This window comes from Bolinopsis microptera, chromosome 5, assembly GCF_026151205.1.
Source record: "Bolinopsis microptera isolate Bmic1 chromosome 5, MBARI_Bmic_1.0, whole genome shotgun sequence".
Taxonomy (NCBI): Eukaryota; Metazoa; Ctenophora; class Tentaculata; order Lobata; family Bolinopsidae; genus Bolinopsis; species Bolinopsis microptera.
The window spans coordinates 488,458-498,002 of NC_087076.1; the positions used below are offsets into that span (position 1 = coordinate 488,458).

Consider the following 9,545-nt stretch of genomic DNA (forward strand, 5'->3'; position numbering starts at 1 on the left):
AAAAGTAGAATCACACAATGGTAAGCTTGCAGCTTTCAATGACAGGACATTGGTCTCGGACCTCGGTCTGGTAAACTGTTTGGTTTTGGTCCTCTTGCCTATTTTTTTTCAATGAAACAAGAATTTTTTTTTCAGAGTTCATACGTTGGGTACCATCGCCGTGATTCATATTTTAGACTTGTTGCTTTGCAGATGACATACTGTACCTATACTACTCATTCGAGGATTCTGTTGCCAAAATTTGAAAATTCGGTTTTTAGGGGCCAAAAATTCGTTAGAAATTTCATTGTAACATATTGCAATAGGGTTAAATTAAATCCGGAATTTGATCTGAAAAGATGGCGCCAAACGGATTCAAAATGACGAAGCTATCAAGCAATTTGTTTATCTCGTGTAATAATTCTTATTTTATTATTTTACTATGTACGTTGATATTTACTAATGTTGGCTTGGGGGGGGGCCAATGGCATAAAATGGCATAAAATGGCATAAAATGGCATAAAATGGAGACTTTTTCTATGGAGAAAATGGAAAAACCCATGAGTAATTCTCCATTTTCTCCATTTTATGCCATGAATTTTGTCTTCGAAATTTCATCTTTAACACCATTTAACACCTAAATTGGACATCCTAACATGTTTATTTACGCTTACTAGGGGCGTAACAAGCTTATGAAAGCTCATAGTAGGCTACTAGATGCTTATACTAGGTTAGTAGAGGCACACTTCAGGCAAACTCATAATTACTCAAGCCTAGTGTAAAGTTATTTCTACAGGCTACAGCAGGAGTGAGTAATAGGGGAGAGTAATAGGCACTGAGAAGTGAGACCTACATCCTCGACAGTCGAAACAAGCTCGCACTGCAAAGGGGAGGCCTGCCTTCCGAGATCGCATTACCAGGGGGAAGCCTCGAGTCCAAATTTGTGTATCGAGGGGTAGGTGCAGACTTCGATAAACCGAAAAACCAAAAAAATATTTTCGGCTTATAATGAAGAGGGTAGCATGAAACGTGGAGAAAAGTGGTTTTTAGAAAAACTTTGAAAAATTTTGACTTAGAAAATTTTCGGCCCGAGTCATTCTCGATACGTACCTCTCGTATCGAGAGCTCCCGATTCCGAGCTCGTGTTGCAAAGGGGAGGCCTGCCTTCCGAGATCGCATTACCAGGGGGAAGCCTCGAGTCCAAAATTGTGTACCGAGGGGTAATTTCTAAGTCAAAATTTTTCAAAGTTTTTCTGAAAAACACTTTTCTCCACGTTTCATGCTACCTTGTTCATTTTAAGCCGAAAATATTTTTTCGGTCAAAATTTTTTCAAATTTTTTCTGAAAACCGCTTTTCTCCACGTTTCATGCTACTCTGTTCATTATTTGCCGAAAATATTTTTTCGGTTTTTCGAAGTCCACACCTTCCCCTCGATACACAATTTTGGACTCGAGGTAATGCGATCTCGGAAGGCAGGCCTCCCCTTTGCAACACGAGCTCGGAATCGGGAGCTCTCGATACGGGAGGTACGTATCGAAAATGACTCGGACCGAACATTTTCTAAGTCAACATTTTTCAAAGTTTTTCTGAAAACCACTTTTCTCCATGTTTCATGATACTCTGTTCATTATTGGCCGAAAATATCTTTTTTTTAAATAATTTTTCTCGAAATTCTAAATTTTTCAGGTTTTCAATGGCATAAAATGGCATAAAATGGCATAAAATGGAGACTATTTCTATGGAGAAAATGGAAAAACCTATGAGTAATTCTCCATTTTCTCCATTTATGCCATTGGCCCCCCCCTAATGTTATAACTTTATAAACTGTTTCAGAATGTTATCTCTTTTCCCTCAGTGACTTTAAGTCATTGTGAATAAGATCGTTTCACTTAGTTCAGTTGAAGTCACTGAGGTAATATTACAATGGATAAGCTACTTCAGTGCAGCTGGAGACGTTCAACTTGGACCCGACTTCACCCAATGGAAATTAAGAATGGCTGCATTGGAAGTCACGCTTCCAAAAGTTCATCGCATCGATCGACAGTGTATCGGAGGCTAGTAAACTAGACCTATTATTTAACTATGTCAGCACGTAGGTATTATATGCCTACATCTCAGAAGCCGCAGACTATGTAAAATCTATAGAGGCATTGGATCTTTATTGTGTTCAATCTAAAGAAGAACATTATATTTGCGTGGCACTTCCTGAATACGTGCAAGCAAGACTCCCAAACAGTAGACGTGTATTATCAAAAATTTCTGGCCAAGGACTGCGATTTTAGCGCTGTAGATCAGGCTTAACACCAGAGTCAAGCTATACGAGAGTCTTTCATAGCTGGCTTACAGTCTTCTGATATCCGTCAACAGCTATTAGAAAGTGAGAAGACTGATATTTATTCCTTAGCTAGAGGGCTAGAGGCAGCAAAGGTCCAGGCTCAATCATATTTAAAGCAAGGTTCATCCCTTAATGCGATTGTTAATAACACTGAATCGGTGTCAGATTCCGAAGGCTGTGCTAATCATGATAATAAATTCGTAGCAGCTGCCACCATGCTTGTCTAAGAGCATTACCAAAGTCCTTGTCAATGGGAGAGAGCTTGATGCTCTGGTAGATTCTGGAAGTTCAGTAACTTTTCTCAGTCATTGATTGATTGAAATAAATTTTCGTGCACATACAGAATGAATGGTTAATAATTTAATATATATATGTAGACCAAGCTCTGTGCACGGGATGCTTCCTGGAAGAATCCAGTTCTTTTAGCGGGGCACCCTACCTAAAGCCAAATTGAGATATAATAATCATATTCCTAGAGAAATAATCAGAAATCGAATACCAATCAAATAATACAGGGTGGCCCATAAGTGACTACCCACACGCAACCTCTTAATAACTCACGTAATTCGTCTCCAAATTGCACCAAAATTTCAGAGATTATAGATATGGGTCAAACTTAGATTTCCTGAAAGTTTCGTAAGCCACGCCCAATTACAGTGGGCGTGGCGTGACACTCCCTCTTTTTCACTATTGTCTTCATAAAATGAGAACGCTTTAAGCTAAGAACTCAAACTTTTTTGCACACATTTGGCTTGATAATTGAAAACTTTTCCCAAAGTTTCAAGTTCATTGGCTGAGTTATGACCATATTAAAATCCATCGGATATGTGATCCGAGCACTCAGTCAGTGATATTTGCACTCAATTAGTGATCTCGTCACCCAATCTGATCAAGAGTAAGGCGTTAGCGTGTATTAATGAGGTTCATTAGGCTTTGATTGGATACCGATGATGACTTTGCTAGAAAGGAAAACACAAATTTTTAGGATAAATCAATAAATGAAATCAACCTCAAAGTAGGGATCTTCTGCCGACTCTTCGCTTGATCTTGTGATGAATGTCAAAGCAGCTTTTCAGGCAAGGGGGTGGTCGGTTGAATTTCATCTGAAATTGTCGTTTAATCTGAGGGTAGAACACCCCATTTTATTTCTTCAGGTAGACGAACAATCGTTGTTCTGCAGTAAAGGGAGGATAGTGAACCATTTTCGATGATTCAATGGATGGTTCATTCCTTTTTATTGATTGTAAGGAACCTGTGACTAGCAGGGCTAACAAGCCCTGAAATGGTGACACCACCATAAATTCGTGTGATAGCGTTTTAGGTGCTGTCAGCTGTATAGGCCGGCCCATAAGCAGGCTGCAACCAATCAAGCGGTGCATGTGAGCCAAACAGGCCATTAACCAAGTGACGAGATCACTGACTGAGTGCTCGGATCACGTATCCGATGAGTTTTGAAATGGTCATAACTTAGCCATATTTTAACCAATGAACTTGAAACTTTGGGAAAAGTTTTCAATTATCAAGCCAAATGTGTGCAAAAAAGTTTGAGTTCTTAGCTTAAAGCGTTCTCATTTTATGAAGACAATAGTGAAAAAGAGGGAGTGTCACGCCACGCCCACTGTAATTGGGCGTGGCTTACGAAACTTTCAGGAAATCTAAGTTTGACCCATATCTATAATCTCTGAAATTTTGGTGCAATTTGGAGACGAATTACGTGAGTTATTAAGAGGTTGCGTGTGGGTAGTCACTTATGGGCCACCCTGTATGATATATATGAGTAGTAACCATATTTACTATGCAAAATGCCCCAACCACATAGTGTAAATTTATATAGAATTCAAATTCCATATCATCATTAAACCTCAATACCTAGTCAATATAATAGCCCAAGCAAAATTAAATAACTTCTTATATACCTTACTGTCATACTACAAATTAATTAAACATTTGAAATCTGTTGACCAGAGAATAAATTTCTAAGCCTAATGCAAGTGAAATAATTTAGATGCAATAATGAATGCCTAATGTGAGTATCATTTGTCAATGTCCTTGTAAAAAAGTCTGTACAAGAGATATGAGTAACTAATATAGAAGAAAAAACAGGAAGTTGTCGTCTGTTGTAAAATAAATAAAATATCTAGAATATAAATTAGAATATAAAATAACATTCAGTCAATGTGTCGTCAATAAACTGTACAATTATCAAATGTTAAAACTGGGTGATACAGTCACCAAAAAAAAATACTAAGTATGATAAGTTAATAAATTAAATGTGGTCTATAAAACTACCACTAAGTATAATAGGTCAATAAATTAAAAGTGGTTTATAAAACTACCACTGTGGGAACCCCTTCTCCAGTTAAAACATGTCAGTCATGTGCAAAATCAATCAGAATGGTAAGGTGGTAAAAAAGGGAATATCTTTTCGATACATCAATTATATATGCCTCAGATTTAAAAGAATTAGAAGTTACTTAGTCATGCCAGTGTCCCACCCAATGGGACATTAACCGTGAAGACTATGCATCTCGTTAGCAAAATTGATGTAATACGACACCTTAATTGAACTCTTGAAATGAATTTTTTCAGGGCGAATGTAATTTGAATGGCCAAATACAATATTTGTATACAATTTAGCTCTGTCAAATTATCAAATAAATGCAAAAATGAACATGAATATTATTGACATATTCCTTAAATGAGTGGTGATAATAAGTCATACCAGAATTAGAATGAATTATTTTAATCGGGCACTCATTGACTGATCTATAAAGGCCGATTGTTATTTATTAGGTATTTATTTGGAATCGGTTTAATATGGATTTTTGATTATGTAATAAAGTATTTTGTTTTACAGATTTTGTTCATACAACAATACATCTATTAATGGGTTTTTATTATTATTAAATCTAAAATAGCTAATAATTTAATAAATTATTAACAGGCCCCTTAACGTGGGCAATAATATACGCTTTATATATCTATTAATGGGTATATAACAGTGATAGCAGGAAGCCGGAAACGATTTACCCAACGACCTAACAGTGGAACTTTGTTTGTTATTTAGATACAATGTAGAGACTAATTTAGAGACAATTTTAGAGATAGATTTTTGAGTCAAAAATTTGCATTGAGTCAAAAAAGCGTGCACGAGAGAGGCATACAACGTGTATCAACTTTCTTGAGCATTGAGACTCTCAAGCATAAATTTAGGAAGCCATTTAGACAGGGCGCATGCCCGCCGACACTGAAGAGTGATTATAGAATGAAATAGTATTGTGTTAGAAGTTACGCTCAGTAAAATTACTCCAGTGTACCAGTAAAAACAGGTGCTGATATAAATTAAAATTTCCTAAAATTACAATTTTATAAAAAACCAGACCCGGAGCCAGATCCACTCACAACAATAACAAACATTACCCTGAACCACCAGATCTGGATATCCTAAACAAGCTCATGTCAGAATCTGAAGTGACCTCCGCCATCAAAAATCTCAAAAAAGGTAAAAGTTGCTCAAACAACTTGATATCCAATGAGATGCTTCAGAGCCTATCCAGTGGCGAAACTTTGCTTGTTGGCGCCCCCCCCCCGCTCAGTGACGAAAAGCGCCCCCCTAAAATTTTTTGTCCCTTAAAAAAAAAAAAAAAAAAAAAAGGTCGGGTACTTTTTTTTCTCGCCCCCCTACAGCTTTTTGCGCCCCCTGAAGCAAAAAAGGGTACCCCAAATATTTTTTTCGCGTCGGCCGAACGCTAAATTGGACAGGGAAATACACAAACAAGACGTTTTTTCAGTGAAAGGGCCTAAAATTCAGGAAAATTGCGCCCCCCTTATACGGCGCCCCCCCCCGCACAGCGGGGTCTGCGGGTCCCTAAGTTACGCCACTGAGCCTATCTCCGCTTTGTCTCAAAGCCATCCTCAAAAACTTCAACCACTCACTGGTCTCCGGTTACTATCCATGGCACACCAGTATCATTACTCCTATTTACAAGTCTGGCAACCCTTTCAGTAAGTAGACATCCGATAATAAACTTGTTACATCCAGTACAACCCAAGATGTCAACCGACTAACAAAAATAAAGAAAGCTAGCATGTTCATAATTTTTCTAACGAGCATACTTAGGCTGTACGGAAATAGCTTTAATTCTACGTCATATTAAAAACTTTACATCATTTTTGAGATACAAAAATAAATTTTAAAATAAATAACTCTTTTGCTGCTTAGACGCGGCACCGCGCTTGACCCACATGCTATACAGCGTGTAGCAACACAGCGCTGAAAACAGAAAATGAAGAGGCTATAACATATAAGCGGTGCGCCGCGTCTAAACCTAAAACCATAAACTTTAAATATTGTCAAGATATTAAACGAGTTTTGCGAGATAATATAGCATGCTGACTTTGTAGGATATTACAATTATACCACAGAAATGGATCTTTTACAGCAGCAAATACTGAGCTGATGGCTTGTATTAAGGCTATTTGACTCTCTAATAAAACCGATCCTGCTCTATGGCTGCCAAATCTTATGTCCCCACTCAAAAACAATGAGATACCTCTCCAAAACAAATAGCAAAGTCAACCCCCAGCATACTCTCAAGTACATCTCACAAGACCACTATGAAAGATTCCACCTTAAATTTATCAAGTGGTCTTTGTCTGTCCATTCAAAAGCATTAAATATAGGCTGCTGGGGCGAAAGTGGGCGCCACCCCCTTTTCTTTGAAGCCTGCAAATTCACATAGCCATGTGCCTACGCATACTGCGTGACGCGCTTGTTTCACAAGGCGGTCGCGCGCTACTGCAAGCGAGAGGGCTCTGGTTAGAGCAAGCCTGCAAACTTGCAACAGATTTCTATAGTCTGTAGTCGCCTTGAAAGCACTGAAAATGAACTTCTCTCCGCTGCATTTCACGAGCAGATTATGCTGGGCCTTCCTTGTTGTAGGTTTACAACCTACCAGGACGCGCGCGGAGTTGGACTCGTCGACAGGTATTTTACGAGTATCACCCGTTAACCTTCCTTGGTGCACCAACATCTTTAATCTTCTCATCAAATATAACTTCCCCACTCATCCAAGCGCGTCACGCAGTACGCGTATACACATGGCTATGTGAACGCAGTACAGGCTGTGAACACTGCAATGCCAATAACAAATAACAGTGAACAGAGAGATTCCAAAAACCGCGAACTCATGATTTGTGATTGAGCGCGCGCCTCTGTGAACATCGGTACCACTGATCAAGCATGAAGTACTGTGCAGTACGCGGTTCTGCGTCAGTTGTAGCATATATGAGATATACATGAAATATATATAAGATATACATGAGCATATATATGAGATCTAGCTAAATTCTTGTTCGTTTCTTTTCTTCCGGAGCGAGTCATTCCTTATTGGAACAAACTTCCTCCAGATGTCAAGAACTGCTCGACAGTTTTAAGTTTTAAAGTTAGATTAGAAGGATTTAAGAAAGAAATGATTTCTAAAAACAATGTAAATGATTTTTATTTTTGGAATGTTTCAAATGAAGTTTTAGGGAAAATTGAAGGACCCAGTTATTTAAGCAATAAGGAGAGACATAATGAATATTTTTGATTTCATCCTTTTGTGGCAAAGAAGCGTTTTGTAAATCTTTATTCCACTGGGAAGTTTTAATGAATTATTTATATATAATGTATTAGATTTTATCAATTAATAAAATTGAATTTGATAAATTATTAATGTTGATGGAAAAATATATTTATTTAAATTATTTTTCTATTTAGTGCAATAATATTTTGTAGACACTTGTGATGATGTTATGTCATAATTTTCACTTACTTACTTACTATTCCTGTTTGAAACAAATATAGTATCACCCGTTAAATCAGAGGGTTAGGGTTCCAAATAATTATTCAGAGCCACGCTAGAGGTCGTTTTAAAGGAAAATAAGTTTTAGTGTTCAGGAAAACAAGTTCTAAATTTTGGTATTTATTAATAACAATTTAATTGCTCTTAAACTAATTCGCTCGCCCAAAAATTTCACGTAACTTTGGTTTTTATGGTTTTGCAGCCGTACAAAACGGTTTTACATACCTAACCCTTACCATAACCCCGAAGCTTCACATAGCCATGTGTCTACGCGTACTGCGTGACGCGCTTGTTTCACAAGTAGATACGGCGGTCGCGCGCTACTGCAAGCGAGAGGGCTCTGGTTAGAGCAACCCCGAAGCTAACCATAACCCTTTCCACAACCCTAACCCTAACCCGAGCCCTAAACAATCAAATTCATTTTTACTTTTTTAAACAATTGTAAAACAGAAACTCTTGCAATTGAAAAAATTTAATTAAATAAAAGTACGATGTAGAAGAATTTTATGTCTAAGCCCATTGGCGTAACGTTGCCTGTTGGCACCCCCCTGCCGAAAAGGTGCCCCCCCTGTTGGTGCCCCCCTCTCCTTTTGGTCCCTCCCTAAAATTGAAAAAAATCATTTTTACTAGCCTGTTTCGGAATCAGTGTCCAAAAATACACCGATTTAAATTAATTTCACACCCAAAGAATTTAAAAAAAATTTGAGTCATCTCCAACAAAAACTTGTATAAACGCTGATGCTGAACCATAGTCAGAACAATTGTCCCGTAGTCCATAGTCGGTGGAGAATGTTAAAACATGTTTTGCGGGGTCCTGTTGAAGGATCAGCGTTTTCTTCCTTTTTGCCATTTTTATACTGGACTTACCAGGGAGAAGAGGAACACCCCAAAGCAATTTATTTTCGCTGATTGTGCATGATTTATGTAAAAGAAATATTTATATGAATAATATATTTGATCTGTATTATCTCCGTAATTTAGCTCATGACAAGAGATAGTGGCATAAATTACAATTAAACGAAGTTTTGATGTTTAGTTATTTATTTTAGGGAAATATTAGACTTGGGCGTTGTTTTTAACTATCCCTTGTGTAGAACTTTTTATTTAATAATAAATTATTTGGAAAATTTACGTCTGACGGTCATTAGAATCAGAATTAGAATCAAACTTACACAGCAATACAATAGGAATAAAAAATAATTTAAAGAAGCTTCAGTATGTCATTCTTCAATATAAATGAAATACCTTTTTGTATAATACGACCAAGCTTTGGAACAATGTCCATAAAACAATTCTCACTTCCAGCATTAGCCTAGAAAATTCTGGTAACCTGATAAAATTAAGACCCAAAGCTCTACTAATACAATCACAGGCAGCTGACCTA

General features: G+C 37.4%; 2 protein-coding genes across 2 annotated transcripts in view; both read right to left on the reverse strand.

Annotated features, from left to right (window-relative positions):
* The window catches only part of LOC134815899 (cilia- and flagella-associated protein 53-like), an 889,273-nt gene that overhangs the window by 332,876 nt on the left and 546,852 nt on the right, over nt 1–9,545 (reverse strand). The gene's annotated exons all lie outside the window — the stretch shown is intronic.
* Nucleotides 1–9,545, reverse strand: part of LOC134815896 (probable ubiquitin carboxyl-terminal hydrolase MINDY-4) — a 623,521-nt gene that overhangs the window by 61,395 nt on the left and 552,581 nt on the right. The window lies entirely within an intron of this gene.